Below are 17,790 nucleotides of genomic sequence, written 5' to 3' on the forward strand. Positions count from 1 at the left end.
ACTCCACACTTGTATGTGGTGTGTTAACCCCCTGGGGGAGAGAAAAGATGAAACCATTGTCACTTACAAGCAGTTCTAGAGGAAACCAACAGAGGTCCAGTCGGTCTCACAAGAAGCGAGATTTTATTACTGGCATAGACACAACACCAGAAGCAGCTTTAGTGGAATCAGCATTGCCTAACCAGACCTCGAAAGTAACAAAATTACAAGGTCTGCGAGAAAAAGCAAACCCGCAGAACTTGTGAACTTGTTAAAGAACAAAACAGGTTAACAGAAAAGTGCAATAAGTGTTTGATTTTGTTTCACGTTAATAAGAATGGTTGGTTCATAATAATATTTAAGGAGAAACCTTTTTGTTAACAGTTAGATTTCTTTAAAGAGGGGAGATGTCAGGGAATAGACCGATTGTATTGATCGTATATATGTCAGAGTGTGCATGTGTGTGCAGAATGTGGCATGCGCAAAAGAGAGACTGAGAGATACAAAAAGAACGCTGAGAAAACGTTGCACCTAATGTTTGTAGAATTCTGTATTAAAAGTTTTATTGAAGACATCAGTATGGTGTCGTTTCATTTGACAGTTGCTATATAATTCATACAAACCCACTTCGCCGCTGTGCTGCTGCCCTTAAAGTATCTTGAGTATCATCAGTGCTGCTCAGATGTTCACGTGCCGCAGCTGCTTTGTTCATTGTCCGCTCGTGTTTGGCACACCGTCCATGATGAGCTTGAGTGGACGTGCGGCGAAAGGGTTTGTTTTTTCTAAAGTACGTATCGATGTAGAAGCGCGCCGTGTATAAAGGGTTGTAAAGTCTGAGGACTGGCTGTTACCTGCGTGGTAGTATGATGATTAAATGGTTAAAAAAATGCAACAGGTCATCAAAGTACAGGACAGACATCCGCACCTTTATATACGCACTGCGCGTGGGGCTCATGATCAGATTATCGATGTACAGTATATGGCAAGCCGTTTTAGTTTTTAATCGTTTTTTCTAGATTTGAAATTTAAAAGGGTAGATATATGACATCATCATTTTCAAAACTGGCATTACCCTTTTGAAATGTGATATCGTAGTTTTCATTGATATCAGTATTTTGAATTTATATATTAGTAATTAGAAATGTATTAATTTAGCGTTTCTACGTTTGATATCGAGGGCCGTTTTCAAAGTTTTCAAGACAGACTGTCACTTCAACATATCATATTAAAGTTGCTGTACTACTTTAAGGCGCAGTTGTCCTTCACCTAGCCTATTGCACAGGCATTTTACTGTTACAGATTAATTCTTATAAAAAGAGATGAAAGAACAACATCTTCTTAATTCTGTCTGCAACGTTTCTCTGTTACAGCATCTTTAAAATAACGCAGACAAAGGTGTTTTTATTCAAGGAATGGGTGAATGATTTTGTTTCTACACACACACGCACACACGCGCGCACACACGTAACCATCCATCCATCCCTCCATTGTCTAACCCGCTGAATCCGAATAGGGTCACGGGGGTCTGCTGGAGCCAATCACAGCCAATATAGGGCGCAAGACAGAAAACAAACCCCGGGCAGGGCGCCAGTCCACCGCAGGAAAATTATATGCATTCTTTGTAATAAATAATCCTAATCCCAGTCTTGCAGCTTCTGTAAATAATAGTTTGCTGAAAACACTGAGTTTGATTGATAATTTCACCACAAGATGCCCTTGTTAAAAACATGTATCTCCATTTAACACTAATTTTTCACTATTATTTTTTTAAATGACATTTAAATACAAACATATACCCAATATGTTTCTTTCTCAGTGCTTGATTTGCAAATGTAAACATTGTTGGGTTGCTGTCATTTTGAAGAGGAAGCGAGTAGTACATTAGAAATCAGACTTTGAAAAGGTGGTATCAGTCTTAAAAATAATGAAATCGAATATAAATGAGATCTGCCTTTTAAAATATTTAAACATTGAGATATTGTGATAAAGCGGAAGGACTGTATATAGGTATATCCTAGAGCAGAATACAACGGAATACAGCGCTGAAATGCATTGTTCATTTAATATAAAAAAGCGATATGACAATTGTTCCATGATAAATGAATACTGCATTCATACCACCCCTACCATGAAGCAAGGTGTTGGCAGCATCTCGCTCTGCTGCGGTCCCTGGAAGGCTGTGAACTTGAAAATTTTCAACAAACTCCAACATACAACCAAAGCTATACCGATATGTGCTTTGAAAAAACAATTTTAATGCCGAGTATTAACTGTAATACATTTAAACCAATTTGTAGCGTTTGCTTTTATTTATTTATTAGTGGAGTGTATTAATCATCAAGGGGAATTGTCTTTGACATTCAGGAAACGTTTCCTTTTGATCTCTGTCAAAAACATCAGTCTAAATTCACAGTGATTCACTGTTGTAAACCAACAGAACATGAAAAAATCCAAAAGGTGAATACTTTTTATAGGCACTGTATATATTAAGACAAAAATCATTATTCACGGAAAAAGTGCCTGTTTGTAAAGAAAAAGTAAAAAGTCAAACAAAACCCTTATATCACAGATAAGGTAAATGACTATCTTATGTTTTACAATTAAAGAAAAACAATGAAATCTATGAGATATACAAATCATGTATGTCTAAAAATTTATTTTATATAATTTAGGTATTAGTGATGTTTAAATATTTCTAATGTCACCATCATTTTTAAAGATTTCCTGAACCAAGGATAGAACAAAGCATAAATAATTGGATCAATACAGAAATTCAATGTTGTGAAATAACTCACTACTACCCGCGCAGTTTGTAAGTCTTTGAAAAAGGCACCGAAAAATATTTGAATAATAATGTACAAAATACTAGGTGAACAGAGCACAATAAAAGCTATTACCACTATTCCTAGGGTTTTAGCAGCTTTCCTTTCAGATGCTTTAGATAATTGTTTATTTTTGTTGTCTGCAGATTTTGTTTCTTGCATCATACAGTTGATAGCTTTCACGTGTCTTCTCGCTGTTACAAATATTACTGAATACAAACAAATTATAATCATCATAGGCAATAAAAATGTCAGTGCATAATGTAACATCAACCAGGAAATATAATGATAAAATTTGCACGAACCCACACACCATTCGGTTGAAATTAAACCTCCAGTATGAATAACAAATGCATATGAATAGAAAAATGCAAACAACCATATGAAAATGATACATGTACCTGCCACCGAATTTGTTACATATCTGCTGTAAAAAAATGGATTACACACAGCAAAGTAGCGGTCAAATGATATACTTAACAAATTTAAAACAGAAACAAAAAGTAAAAAAGAGAAATATGTATGATAGCAAGGACAAAATGCATCACCATAGTACCAGCAATTCTCTATTAGTGAAGAAAACTGAATAGGCAGAATAAGAAAACCACTTAGAAAATCTGAAACACTAAGTGAAAGGATAAATAAGTTAGTAGGAGTTTGAAGCTCCCTAAAATGACAGATGGTGATGATCACAAACAAGTTTCCAAACACAGTAGCTACAAATATAATTCCTGCGGAGAGGTAAAGAAATATTAATGTTTGGGTTGGCCTCACGATTTTACTGCAAGTCGCATTATTGTCAGGAAAGCAGTATGATTCTGAATCCATGATTTTAGTTTTATAAAGTTCCTTTTAATTGATATAGTATTAATCTTCTCAATTTTGACAATGTGATCCTCTGAAAGGCGTTAGTATAGTTTATATATTTGCAAGATCCTGAAAGATTAATGGAAATCGTTTTACTCCAATTACAGAGCCGTGGTACTCCCAAGTGTAACAGAAGTGGTTTGTTTATCAGGAACAAGTCCTGATTAGTTATTTACTAATAATAAATCAACATTCAGCTCTACTTTTTATGAGTATTTTATTATTGATGTTGCTGAACATATGTAGCTGCATTTGTAAAAATATTAAAGTATTTGTATATGTTAAATGTATTCCTTAAAAATAGGCATCAGCTTCTTTGTATTTATCCATTAATTTCCTAGTCTGCTGCCAGCATACAGCTACTTAGCAGTGTCTGGCATGAACCTGCCCCATAGCATTAGCAGTTTAATATTTTTCTCCGTAATTCAATGGCATTTAATTTTAAATTGTGATATCCAAATGCAATTGCTTGTGTACTGAAGCATGCTAATGTTTTACTTCACAAAAAGAGATATACTATTATGCAATCTATTGCAGCTGTTTGCAAAATATAATGCTTGTTTCTCCCTTGAAATATTCCCTACCATAGCAAATGTCAGTCTTGTGTTTACCCATCAGGGGGTTCATGCAAGGCCATGAAATAAAACTGGAAGCATATCTACAGCTTACTCTTTTAGGCTGTAAAGCAGTTGACGTCTTCTTGGTAATTGCAGTTGCATTTCTTCTCTTTTTCTGTATTCTTCCTCCAGCTTCCCTTTGATATTGAGGACTTCATTTACTAGCGATAAGCATTGTGCAAGAACCAGGAACAAAGAATTAGAAAAAGAAGAAGACAGCCTTAAGTTGAACGGGTCTATCGAAACTGGTCCTTCCAAAGAAACAGAAACTCCTGTGACTCAAGACCACACATTCAAGATAAGATTCTTTAACAGAGCACTGTACAAAACTACTACGCATCATTTGTTTTTGCTGACATGACTGACTGTTGAATTTGGCATGCACATTAATAAGTAACTGTCACTAACTAAATCACTTTAAGAGCTTTTGTTACAGTTCCAATGGGAGAATAAAAAGGGGGAAATTTTGGGAAATTTCAAATGAGTGCACTAAAGTGACAGTCAAAGAGTAGTCAGGTGAAAGTCTGGGTCAAGGCTATGATGATGTGAGTCCTCAATCAATGTTAACATTTCAGGACAAGAATGTCTAGTTTGTGAACTGTAGCTGCGTTTGTCCAAAATTACTAAACTTCTGCAGCTTCTAGTTCACTCCATAGGATGTGTAGATGCCACATGGACTAGACGGGTAACCCGACCAGAATAGGGGACGGTTCCTTACCCAGACAGGAGGTTCCTAACTGGCAGATAGGCATCCCAGCCAGGGAGGAGAAAGGATCAGACCCGAAAGGAAGGACCGAAAAGGATAGACGGACAGCCCACTGAAAAAAATAAGATTTTGCTGCGGGTTTCTTACTCCCCCAGAATGCTAGATGGCAGCAGCCCTGGATACAAGTGCCCAGTGGGAAGCCAGCAGGGCATGCCAGGAAATGTAGTCCAACAGAGCAGCCCTGCTTGGGTCACTGGGCACTGCAAGAGGGTGCTGCAAGGAGACAGGCTCCCTGTTATAATGGACTTTTACATGACCCGGGAGTGCTTCCATTGGGCAGTCGCCCTGGCACTGAAAGTACTCCCAGGTCCATAATAAAAGGGAACACATTCCCTTTTCCAGGTGAGTCAGAGCTGGGAAGACAGAAAGCAGCACTCAACTGGAGGAGGGTAGTGCGGTGGTGAGAGGTGAATTGTGGAGAGAGAAAATCTGTGCTTGTGTTACAGTGAAAGTATTGTGGTGAATAAAAGACATCCGTTATTTGATCTCGGGACTCATTGTGTGTTTGTGTTGGGGGTTTGGGACATTGACGCCCTGGTTTCCTTCACAGATGATTCAGGCAATAGGGTGACGCATTTTCAAATAATTCTACAGACCAAAATCTTAATTTTAAAAGTTTTAGTAAAATTTCAAAACAAAATAGTTCACACAAAAATAGAGAAAAAAATGATAATAAAAAAGATAAAGTTCTTTTTTAAGAAGAGTAGAGGGGAGAGTGACTCTTGCACACGTTGACAACACTGCAGCCGCTCAACTTGACGTTGGAGTTCAGGAGAGAAGAGGAGGCAGAAAACTAACTTTGTGGTAATGAAAGACCCTATGATTTAATTTAATATTTCTGAAATAAGAGGAATGGGATATTTGTTCTTGATGGCAATTCACTTCTCAGTAATCATACAAGACACAGAGGTCCACACTTCATTTGTATAAAAATGAAGCACATGGTGATGATTATGGGTTTTGAAGAATTTAGTTTCTATTTTATGTCTTATTTATTTTTACCATTTTCCAAATATTTTTATTTTTAATGTAATTTTTATTTACCATTTCTGCACCATTTTGTTTGTCATAGACGCCACTGTTTTGTATACTGTAATTATAGACAATGAACTCTAAATGTCGATAATGACGCGTTGTGGCTGTTTCCATGTGACGCTTCTGGCATACCTGATTTTGGGTACTTTGCATTTGCCAATTACAGTTCAAATATTTGTCTTCATTATCTTGTCAGAACATAATTGTGCACTGTTTAAAATGAGTGATTCTGAAATAAAAGGGTTTTTGGGAATATTGAGCACAGGTATTACCAAATACTTTATTAAGGAAATGGTATTGAAATTTCGTTATATGTATCAAAACTCTTTATCCTTATCATCACTCTTTATCCTTCTGCTGTGAAACATTCTGACCTGTCATTGTTTACACATGTCTTAAGCAACTATTATCATACACTGATAATTTCTGTATTATCTATATCTATTATTTATTTATTATATTACTTTGTACATATCTTACACATCAATATTGCTGCTACTTCTTTGTCCTATCTTTGCACAATGTCTTGTCTTGTTTGTGTTTTAATCTTTAATTTTTAAATTTTAATTCTATTTTTAATTTATTATTTGCACATCATGTTGTTACACTGTGGACCCTGAGCTTCGCAATTTCGTCTATCTATATACTTGTATATGGTTGAGAAGACAATAAAATTCACTTTGACTTTGACTTGAAAGGCTTCAGGTGGTTCTTGCAAGTCTTGCCTGTCTAACAGATTTGTGAGTTATTCTAAAAAGTACAGTGGCTTTATTAATCAATGCAGACTGTTTTTTGACCTATAGTCTAATACTTCTGTGACAGATTGCCATTTAGTATATCTCTCCTGGATGAGCAGCAGCCAGTGAAATGGTTATCTACCCGTTATGATTTAAACCATCCCATTTACTTTACTTTTGGTGTTTTCCGATTTCCAAAATCATTGCTAAACTCATTACGCAAAAAGTGAATATTAATAGATTATTGGACATCAAACAAGAACAGACATCCTTTAACAAATATTTAGTCTCATTTGAAACAATCACAACTGGGGAGAGGTGACTTTGGAATTATTACATAAAAAACAATATGATAAAGGAAGATTTTGCTAGCCACAATTTTGGCAATTCTCTTAATGATATTATTGATTTAGCCTTAAAACTAGCAAAGCCTGAATGACAGAAAGTGAGAAAGAAAAGCTTCTAAACGAATTTCTACAAAAACAAGTACATCAACATATAAAGTAGAAAAAAACATTTATGAAAGAAGGAAAAAGAAGTATAGTGAAAAAACTATGTTTCTACTGGTGGCATGGGACTTGCTGTTTCCAGATGTGCAAAACTGAAGAAAAACAAATAGGCACATCCTGCTTGCAGCCTAACAGTTTCAGTTATGAATCGACGGTACTGGCCAATGCTGTATTACTTCCTTTTTTATTCAAAGTGAGGTACTACAGTTGATTGTAGGATTCTGTTGACTTTTAAAATATAATTTAATATTTACCTGGCATAGGTACGAATTAATTACTTAGGGTCTAAATATCATAAATAGTGCATAATATCCATCCAGCCACCAGTTTTTCAGGTTAAGTTGTTTCCATGACATACATATTCATTGATTTTACTATCACACAGAGAATATGACTGTGTCAATGATTTATAACTGAGGCTAAAAGAAAATTTACAAAGTAAGTTAATAAGGACATCAGAAAGCTTGAGGTGGGAATTTTCTTCATACAGCATGTAATGATTTTTGCAAATTGAAAAGAATGCTTTAAAAAAATAATCACTTAATTAAATGATAAGATCCATAAACGTAACTAAATTTAATCTCAGGAGTTACTATAATCCATTTTGAATAAGAAAAGGAAAAGCGTGATAGAATGCCACTAACCGTCATTACTAGTTATGCCTTATTCATAGGCCAATTCTGTTTTTGAAATACTTTTTTTTTGTGATATATTGAATATTGGTATGGTTTAGCCAGGGCTCTATCCTTAGTCTCTGTTCTATTTAACTGCTTATTTTGTTTTTGTTGTTGTTTTTGAACAATTTGTTTTGTATTTGTTAAGTTCTTTAATTTAATATTTTTCATTTTTATTGTTATCTGTTCTTTTAAGTACTGTAATGTTGTTAAGCATTTTATTTAGTATGTGTGTTATATTATTGCCATTGTCTCATTTATTTTAAATTTAAAAGCGGACCCTTACACTGCAGCTAAAAACCCACCGTAAGCCTATATATAGCTATAGCCATTATCTTCTATATAAACGTCTACACATGGAAGTGTGTGTGTCTGTGCGTACCGGAAGTGAGAGTATCGGGGTAAGGGCTCCACCAATGAGGAAAGAGAAAACTCACGTAGACACTAATAACACAAGCGAGGCCACCACGTCAGTAAAACAAAACCTCAGAAGAAAGACAAAGTCGCTTAGCCACTAACATCAGCAAAACGGTATCCCTTTTACTTTTCCTCCCGCCGCTAATACACAAGCGAGGTGAGTACGTCGGCAAAACAAATCCTACTAGGAGATGCCCAAAGTAGTTCCTTTCAATTACCTGACATCTCTACATTTCAATTTTTTTTCTGATGTTTTCAATAGTTTCTAGGACTCCGGGCTTTTTACAGCACGTGCTTACATAGCTATACTGTATAACGATAAGAAATAAATATAAAATCCTAATCAGAAATATACAAAATAGTTACATTTTCAGCAAGCCTGAAATATTTTATCGTTTTTAATTGCTTAATTTATTTTCACTCAGTATTTAGATTTCTTCAGATGCAGGGTCTGGGTTCACATGTACCTACTGTCTTGATTGGCAATACCTGTGCAGTTGTTAGTAGAATGATATCTTAACATTCTTCTTTGAGAGCAACAATGTTCATAGATGATCATTTTGAGCTTTTAGTACATAAAAGGATATGATATGAGTATTGTTAGTTTATCATAACTAACCTAAAATTCCAGACAGACATAAAATTTCTAGCATATCATGAGTATGAAAGCTTGCATGCCCAGAAAAAATGGGAGGTTAGTTGTTCATACATACTTGGCAATAAATTATATTTTACTGTATTACAACATTTATTGTGAGATTTAAGCCAAGTTGTTTCCATCTATATTGGTAGTGATTTAACAACAAAACAAATGTAAAATAATTGGTAGCTGCACTTCTTCCTGGATATTCTGATAGTGCTAAAACTGTGACCTTTGGAACTGAAAGGATTCTGGAAGCAACACAAATGATTTGCTTGGACTTGTGGCCTCCAAAACCTTGCAGTTCATTGGGATAATAATTGTGTTTCTACTCTTAAACATCAGATGTTTCATTGAAAGCTGATTTTGAGTTGGCACAGTGGCCCCAATACAAGTAGTTGTGAATCGGAAGACGTGTGGGGCCACCAGGACTCTTCGGTGTCTGGCCATCTGAGCACTCAGGCAATGAGGGCCTCAGGGAGGTAACCAAGATACCAATGGTCACTTTAACATAGCTTCAAAGGTCTTTGGCTAAGATGGGAGAATCATTTGGAAAGACAACCATCTTAGCAGCACTCTTAAGTAAATGACAGCAGCCTCATTAATTTTTTTCAACTGGCATTTAAAGGACTCTAGGAGCATGGGAAAAAGATTCTCCTGTCAAGACAAAAATTGATCTCTTTTGGAAGAACTCCATTTACTATGTCAGGTAAAGACCAGGCATTGCTCATCATTTGACTAATTCCATCAGTACTGTGAAACGTGGTGGTGGCAACTATAGGGGGCTGCTGCTCAGCAGCAGGAACAGACAAACTTCTTTGAATTGAGGGAAGGATGAGCACAGCCAAATATGAAGCGGTCCCATTCAAGAGTGCGCGCTTTCAGCACACCAGTGACACAAAGCATACAGCCAACAGAAACCTTTGTCCTTGAGTAGCCCAACCAAAGCCCATACTTAAACATCAGAAAATCTGTGGCAAGACCCAGACATGGCAGTTTACAGATGCTTCCCATTCAGTGTAATGAAACATGAGAGGATCTGCCAGGAATAATGGGATAAAGTGCATAAATCCAGGTGTGCAACGCTTGTAGAGAATTATATGAAAATGCTGAATTCTGTAATTGCTGCCAAAGAGGCTTCTAGAATTTTTACTGAATTAAAGGTCTGAATACCTGAATGAATGAGAGATTTCAGTTTTTGATTGTTAATGAATTTGTAAACCTCTCTGAAATTATGTTTTCACTTTATCATTATAAAGGCAAATATTGTCCAGTTAAAAGTAAATCTACAACACGGTAAAGTGTGCAGAAAGTGGAGTAAAGCTGCTCATTTCAATGTTGGAATGTCAGCTCATGCTTCTGCTGACTTAGTGATAAAGTCATTCCCAGGCCGATGTAGCTTGTTTGCATCTAACAGTGTTGCAGTTTGTTGGTAGACTGAACATATTATGGCTAGCAGGAGTCAGCGATAGGATTAATATTGGTGTAGGAGTCAAAAATGAATTAATTAAAAGAACTGACATATGTTAAGCTACTGTCTCCAACTTCCTTATTTCCCACATAAAACTGTCCTACATTACAGAATTAAAAAAAATAGTACTGGGATTATGGAAAATAAAAAGTTATTATATTCATGCATTAGCATAAATAAATATACAAACTTTTAAATTTAGTGTAAGCAGTAGCACAAATTAGGAATGCCAAGGAAATAGTTAAATAAAGGCACATGTAATTGTCAGGAAAGGGGGAGAAGGATAGATAGTGACAGCCCGCAATCGGAGCAAGGGAGGCACCTGCAAGTTGGAAGCTGACCATTTATTTTGTTAGAGAGGCTGCTTGCCTTGTTTTGAGTTTCTGTGAGTCAAGCTGTGAGAGAAGGTCATCGTGCCCTCTGACGAAGCAAGCAGGCAAACTTTCTATCGAGAAATGCAGGAGCAATTTATTGAATTATAATTAGGCAGTCCAGTTTTCATACATGGCCCCTTCTGATCTCAACTGAAGTGTTACTAAGCTGTGAGAATGAAGGGAGAGGTAATCAGGTGATGCTTATCACCAGATGGCAAAGATGTCCTGCCAACAAGAATATTGTTATGAGAAGGCCTGGAACATTAGGTGATGGTTATGGGTAGAGGTGCTGAGTGGGGAAACATCATGGAAACCTCTATACAGTCGATGATGGGAAACTAGTCTGGAAGGGGGCATTTTGAGATGAGAATTGTAATATATTTGTGGCTCTCTGGATACTCGGAGCTCAGTTCAGTTTGACTTAATTGGGTTGAGTCCATATTATACTTTATTGCAATAAACTAATTACTCCGTTTGCCTGTCCTTCAACTCCTAGAGCCTTCTTTCAAGCTGAGAATCTTTTGCGTATTTTACGCTTCCACAGGATCATCTTACTAAGCTGGAGTAACGGACATTATATTCAACACACCTACTTAGCGGCATGGTGGTGCAATGGTAGTGTTGCTGCCTTACAGAAAAGAGACCTGGGTTCACTTCTTGGTCCTCCCTGCGTGGAGTTTCCATGATTTCTCTGTATAGGTGTGGGTTTTCTGCCACAGTACAAAGACATGCAGGCTAGGTGAATTGGCATTTCTAAACTGTCTCTAGTATGTGGTGAGGAGTGTATTTTATGTGTTTGTGTTCATCCTGTGTTGGACTGGTGCCCTGTCCAGGGTTTGTTCCATGCCTTGCACACTATGTTAGCTGGGTTGGGCTCCAGCAGACCCTGCGACCCTGTTCAGGAATAAGCTGGATGGAGAATGACTAACTGACTGATCCCTACTTATCTTACCTGCATCACTATTTGCATATATTTAGCCAATTTACTTAAAGCCTTTTGTTGATTCAGGTGTGACACTTTTTTTTATCAGCAACACATTAGTTGACAATTAAGTAACCAAAGAAACTATGATTACTGGCTTTTACTGGCCAACCAATTGAGACTGGTTTCAGTCATTGATGTACTACTCACTTGATTTTGGTAGTAAGTGATTAGCAGAAACAATGAGTTTTGCTTCAGATTCTGGATGTTCTTTTCACCCCGTTTTTTCACTCCCAAGATATACAGTGAAAAGGAAGTAAAAATCTTGGTCTGTAGATTGGTGTATGGGAATATGATCAAAATTATTGGACTCATATAGAAAACAAATTTATTGCACAGACCAGTGGACACTTTTATTTTGCGTTATCATTATTAGTTTTTATTTTACTTTTCATGATGAGCCTCACCTGCCTCCCCTGACCGCGAGTCATGGTAATGGCGGGCAGTAGTGTCCCTACTCTGACACAAACACCACGCTATGCTGAGCTTTTCCCTGTAGACATATCATTGCATCTTTTTTAAGTTATGGTGAAATAACTATTTTCCTGTAATCTATGAATTTAATTGTGTTCATGTATCAGATATTTCTATTGGAAAAGAAATTGATAAACGAATTTACAAGGTAAATAATATTTACCTTTAGTTATTTATATTGTACATAATGTTTAAAACATACTGTAACCTGACTTGAATTGTGATTATTCAATAATCACATTCAACAATCCTCTATAATATTGTGACGTCTTGTAATTAATGTTTTGAAAGTGTTCTATTTACAGTACTTTGTTTAGGAGAGGCTCTGAGTCGTCTATGACTTCATAGAAAGACAGAAGGTGCGTGCGCAAGAGGGGAGAAGACAGAAGCGCAGACGGTGTGTGTGCTCGTTTGTGTATGGATGGGAAGATGGAAGAAGAAGGAAGCCTCGAAAGTGAACAGAAAGAGCAGTGTACGAAAATGGGTAAAGACAAAATAGTGAAATTTCGTTGTTTTAGAGGTGTGCCTAAACAGCGGACTGGGGACTTTTTTGCTGTTTTGTTCACTTCTTGTTTTCATCTAATTTGGAGCATCACGCTTCAAGCACCTGTTTTTGAGTCTCACCCTTCTTAGTCGCTACAATATTGTAATTACGCGGGGGTTGTGTGAGAGACTGATGAATTGAATTAGCCTCTCTGCGACGATCGCTGGAGAGCTGCCCTCAAAGGATCTTGAGTATCTTCAATGCTGCTGAGATGTTCACGTGCTGCAGCTGCTTTGTTCCTTGCCCGCTAATGCATGGCACACCGTCCATGATGAGCTTGAGTGGTCGCTGGCGAAAGGGTTTTTTCTGAAGTGCACATCGATGTAGAAGCGCGCCATGTACCCGGAGTTGTAAAGTCTGAGGACTGGCTGGTTACATGGGTGCTAGAATGATGATTAAAGGGTTAAACATAATGCAACAGGTCATCAATGCACAAGACAGCCGTAAAAATATCGGAAGTGATTTGATCCGCACCTTTGCAGATCACGCACTGCACGTAGGGCTCACGATCAGATTAGGCCTACCGATGTACTGTATATGGCAAGCCGTTTTTCTGGATATGAAATTTAAAAGGCTAGATACAGTATATAATATCCTCATTTTCAAAACTGACATGACCTTTTTTAAATTTGATATCGAAGTTTTCAATATTTGATATCAGCATTTTTAATTTTGATATCAATAATTAGAAATGTATTCATTTAGCATTTCTACGTTTGATATCCAGTGCCGTTTTCAAACTTTCCAATGCAGACTGTCACTTCAACCAATCATTTTAAAGTTGCTGTACTACTTCAATTAAAGGCGCCGTTGTCCACCACCTAGAATGAAGCCTGTTGCACAGGCAGTTTACAGTTACAGATTACTTCTTATAAAAAGAGATCAAAGAACAACATCCTATTTAATTCTGCCTGAAACGTTTCTCTGAAGGTATTGTTACAGCATGTTTAAAATAGCGAAGACAAAGGTGTTTTTATTCCAGGAATGGGTGAATGATTTTGTTTCTACATGCACACGTTAAACAGTTGAGTAAAATTAAATGCATTCCATATAATAAATAATCCTAAACTCAGCCTTGCAGTTTCTGTAAATAATAGTTTGCTGAAAACACTCAGTTTGACTGATAATTTCACTACGACATGCCCTTGTTAAAAACATTTACTGTATCTCTAATTAATCCATCCATCCATCCATTTTCTAACCCGCTGAATCCGAATACAGGGTCACGGGGGTCTGCTGGAGCCAATCCCAGCCAACACAGGGCACAAGGCAGGAACCAATCCTGGGCAGGGTGCCAACCCACCGCAGATCTCTAATTAATCTCTTAACTAATTCCTGCGGTGGGCTGGCGTCCTGCCCGGGGTTTGTTTCCTGCTTTGCGCCCTGTGTTGGCTGTGATTGGTTCCAGCAGACCCCCGTGACCATGTAGTTAGGATATAGCGGGTTGGATAATGGATGAATGGACGGATAAAAACTAATTCTTTAGTACAATTTCTTTAAATTACATTATACAAACATATACCCAATATATTTCTTTCTCATGTGTTGAGCTATAGATTTGCAAACGTAAACGTTGTATCACATGTGTCAAGAAATCGAAGAGGAGGCGAGTAGTAAATTCGCTGTCAGACTTTGCAAAGGTGGTATCAATCTTGAAAATGATGAAATCGAATATAAACAATATCTGCCTTTTGAAATTTCGTATCCAGAAAAGGCCGAATGCATGTTAAAACGGCTTGTCATGAGCTAGACAGCCTATTCCAGGAATCATCAGACAAAGGGCACGAACAATACTAGGCGCCAGTCCATCGTTAGGTGAAGACACCCACCTGCTAGAGCCATTTTGGCAATGCCAATTCACTTAACCTACAAGTCTTTGGACATAAACCGGAGCATCCGTATAGGAAACTCCACATAATAAACTCCAAAGTGCAAGGCAACAGCACTTAAAATGCAGCACTAAAATAAGTTTTCCAAATATTATTAAAACTATCTTAACATCTATATAAACATGAACCAGTGATTTCTCCAAGATATAAAACAGTTCGTTCGTTCGTTCGTTCAATTATCTGATAAAAACTGTCTATGAAGTCATTAATGGGACCGTTTCTGCAAATTAGCATAACCACTCTTATATGGGGGAAAGTTTCCCCGTAAGGCGGATCTGAATACATTTCAGTCACAACACAAAAGAAAATGCATCTGACCACGTTTTTAGTTGCATTACTTTCAGACAACTTATTGAAATAATTGTCCACGATTAAGCAGATATTTAGTAATAAAGGCAACCATGCACTGTCCCATGGCGTTGTACACACTTGAACAACAGCACGAGCCGAGCTGCACAGGGGAAGCAGAATGTCTGGACGCTGCGGCCGGTGGTGTGCACATGCGCGGCGGGGAGAAAAGAGCTACGGTGCAGCCAGGCGGCACAGCACAATACTGAACAACTATAACAGCTTTCAAAATAGGTGATTTTCGTGTAATGTGTCTTTTCCTCAATTTGTATTATGAAAAAAAGCGTTATTGGGAAACATCGGATAATGAATATTGAGCTAAAGTGTCATGACTGTATATGGGTACATCCTATGGTGGATTTAAGTGCAGAATACAACGGAATACAGCTCTGCAACGCATTATTACCATTGTCCATTTAATTTAAAAAAAGCGATTTGAAAAATGTTCCATGATAAGTGAATACTGCATTCACACCACCCCCACCATGAAGCAAGGTGGTGGCAGCATCATGCTCTGTTGCGATCCCTGGAAGGTTTGTAAGGGTATAGGAGAAAAAAAGGATGCGGAAAAATATCGGGAGATACTGGAGAAAGGCCTACTGTAGACAGCACGAGAACTACGAACTTGAACATTTATCTTCGTAAGTGAACAAACTCCAACATACAGCCAAAGCTATACTGAAATGGGCTTTGAAAGAACAGTAATGCCCTTAATGCCCAGTATTAACTGTAATACATTTAAACCAATTTGTAGCGTTTGCTTTTATTTATTTATAAGTGGAGTGTATTAATCAACAAGGGGAATTGTCTTTGACATTCAGGAAACGTTTCCTGATGATCTCTGTCAAAAACATCAAATCTAAATTCATAGTGATTCACTGTTGTAAACCAATAAAACATGAATAGTGAATACTTTTTATAGGCACTGTATCTATTAAGTCAAAAATCATTATTCACAGAAAAAGTGCCTGTTTTGTAAAGAAAAAGTCAAAATACACCCTTATATTACAGATAAGGTAAATTACTATCTTATGTTTTACAATTAAATGAAAACAACGAAATTTATGAGAAATACAAATTATATATGTCTAAAAATTAATTTAACATAAAATTAGGCATTAGTAATGTTTAAATATTTCTAATGTGACCATCATTTTTAAAGATTTCCTGAACCAAGGATAGAACAAAGCATAAATAATTGGATCAATGCAGCAATTCATTGTTAATAAATAAGACAGTGCTAACTGCACAGGTAGTAAGTCTTCAAAATTAGTATTGATAAATATTTGAACTAGAATAAACAGAAAGCCAGGTGAACAGAGCACGATAAAAGCTATTATTACTATTCCTAGGGTTTTAGCAGCTTTCCTTTCAGATGCTTTAGACAATGGTTTATTTTTGCTGTCTGCCGGTTTTGTTTCTTGCATCATACAGTTGATAGCTTTTACGTGTCTTCTAGCAGTTACAAATATTACTGAATACAAACAAATTATAATCATCATAGGCAATAAAAATGTCAGTGCATAATGTACCATCCACCAGTCAGTATAATGATAAAATCTGCACACACCCACACACAAGCTGGTTACAATAAAACCTCCAGTATGAATAACAAATGCATATGAATAGAAAAATGCTAACAACCATATGAAAATGATACATGTACCTGCCACCGAATTTGTTACATATCTGCTGTAAAAAAATGGATTACACACAGCAAAGTAGCGGTCAAATGATATACTTAACAAATTTAAAACAGAAACAAAAAGTAAAAAAGAGAAATATGTTTGATAGTAAGGACAAAATGCATCACCAAAATACCAGCAATTCTCTATTAGTTCAATAAACTGAAAAGGCAGAATAAGAAAACCGCTTAGAAAATCTGAAACAGCAAGCGAAAGGATAAACAAGTTAGTAGGAGTGTGAAGCTCCCTAAAATGACAGATGGTGATGATCACAAACAAGTTTCCAAACACAGTAGCTGCAAACAGAATTACCGCCGAGAGGTAAAGTACTACTAATATTTCAGCTTGTCTCACAATTTTACTGCAAGTTGCATTATTATCAGGATAGCAGTATGTTTCTGAATGCATGATTTTAATTTTATAAAGTTCCTTTTAATCGATTACAGTATTACTCTTCTCAAGTTTAATAATGTGACCCTCTGAAAGTCATTAGCATAGTTTATATATTTGCAAGATCCTGAAAGATTAATGGAAATCTTTTTACTCCAATTACAGAGCCGTGGTACTCCCAAGTGTAACAGAAGTGGTTTGTTTTTCAGAAACAAGTCCTGATTAATTATTTACTAATAATAAATCAACATTCAACTCTACTTTTTATCAGTATTTTATTATTGATGTTGCTGAACATATGTAGCTGCATTTGTAAGAATATTAAGGTATTTTTATATGTTAAATGTATTCCTTAAAATATGCATCTCCTTTTTTTATTTATGCATTCATTTCCTAATCTTTTGCCAGCATACAACTACTTAGTACTCACTGGCATGAACCTGCCCCACAGCATTAGCAGTTTAATATTTTTCTTGTAAATCAATGGCATTTCATTTTAAATTGTGATGTCCAAATGCATATGCTTGTGTACTGATGCATGCTAAACCTTCACTTCACAGAAAGAGACTT

Source organism: Polypterus senegalus, chromosome 3 (assembly GCF_016835505.1).
Source record: "Polypterus senegalus isolate Bchr_013 chromosome 3, ASM1683550v1, whole genome shotgun sequence".
Lineage (NCBI taxonomy): Eukaryota > Metazoa > Chordata > Cladistia > Polypteriformes > Polypteridae > Polypterus > Polypterus senegalus.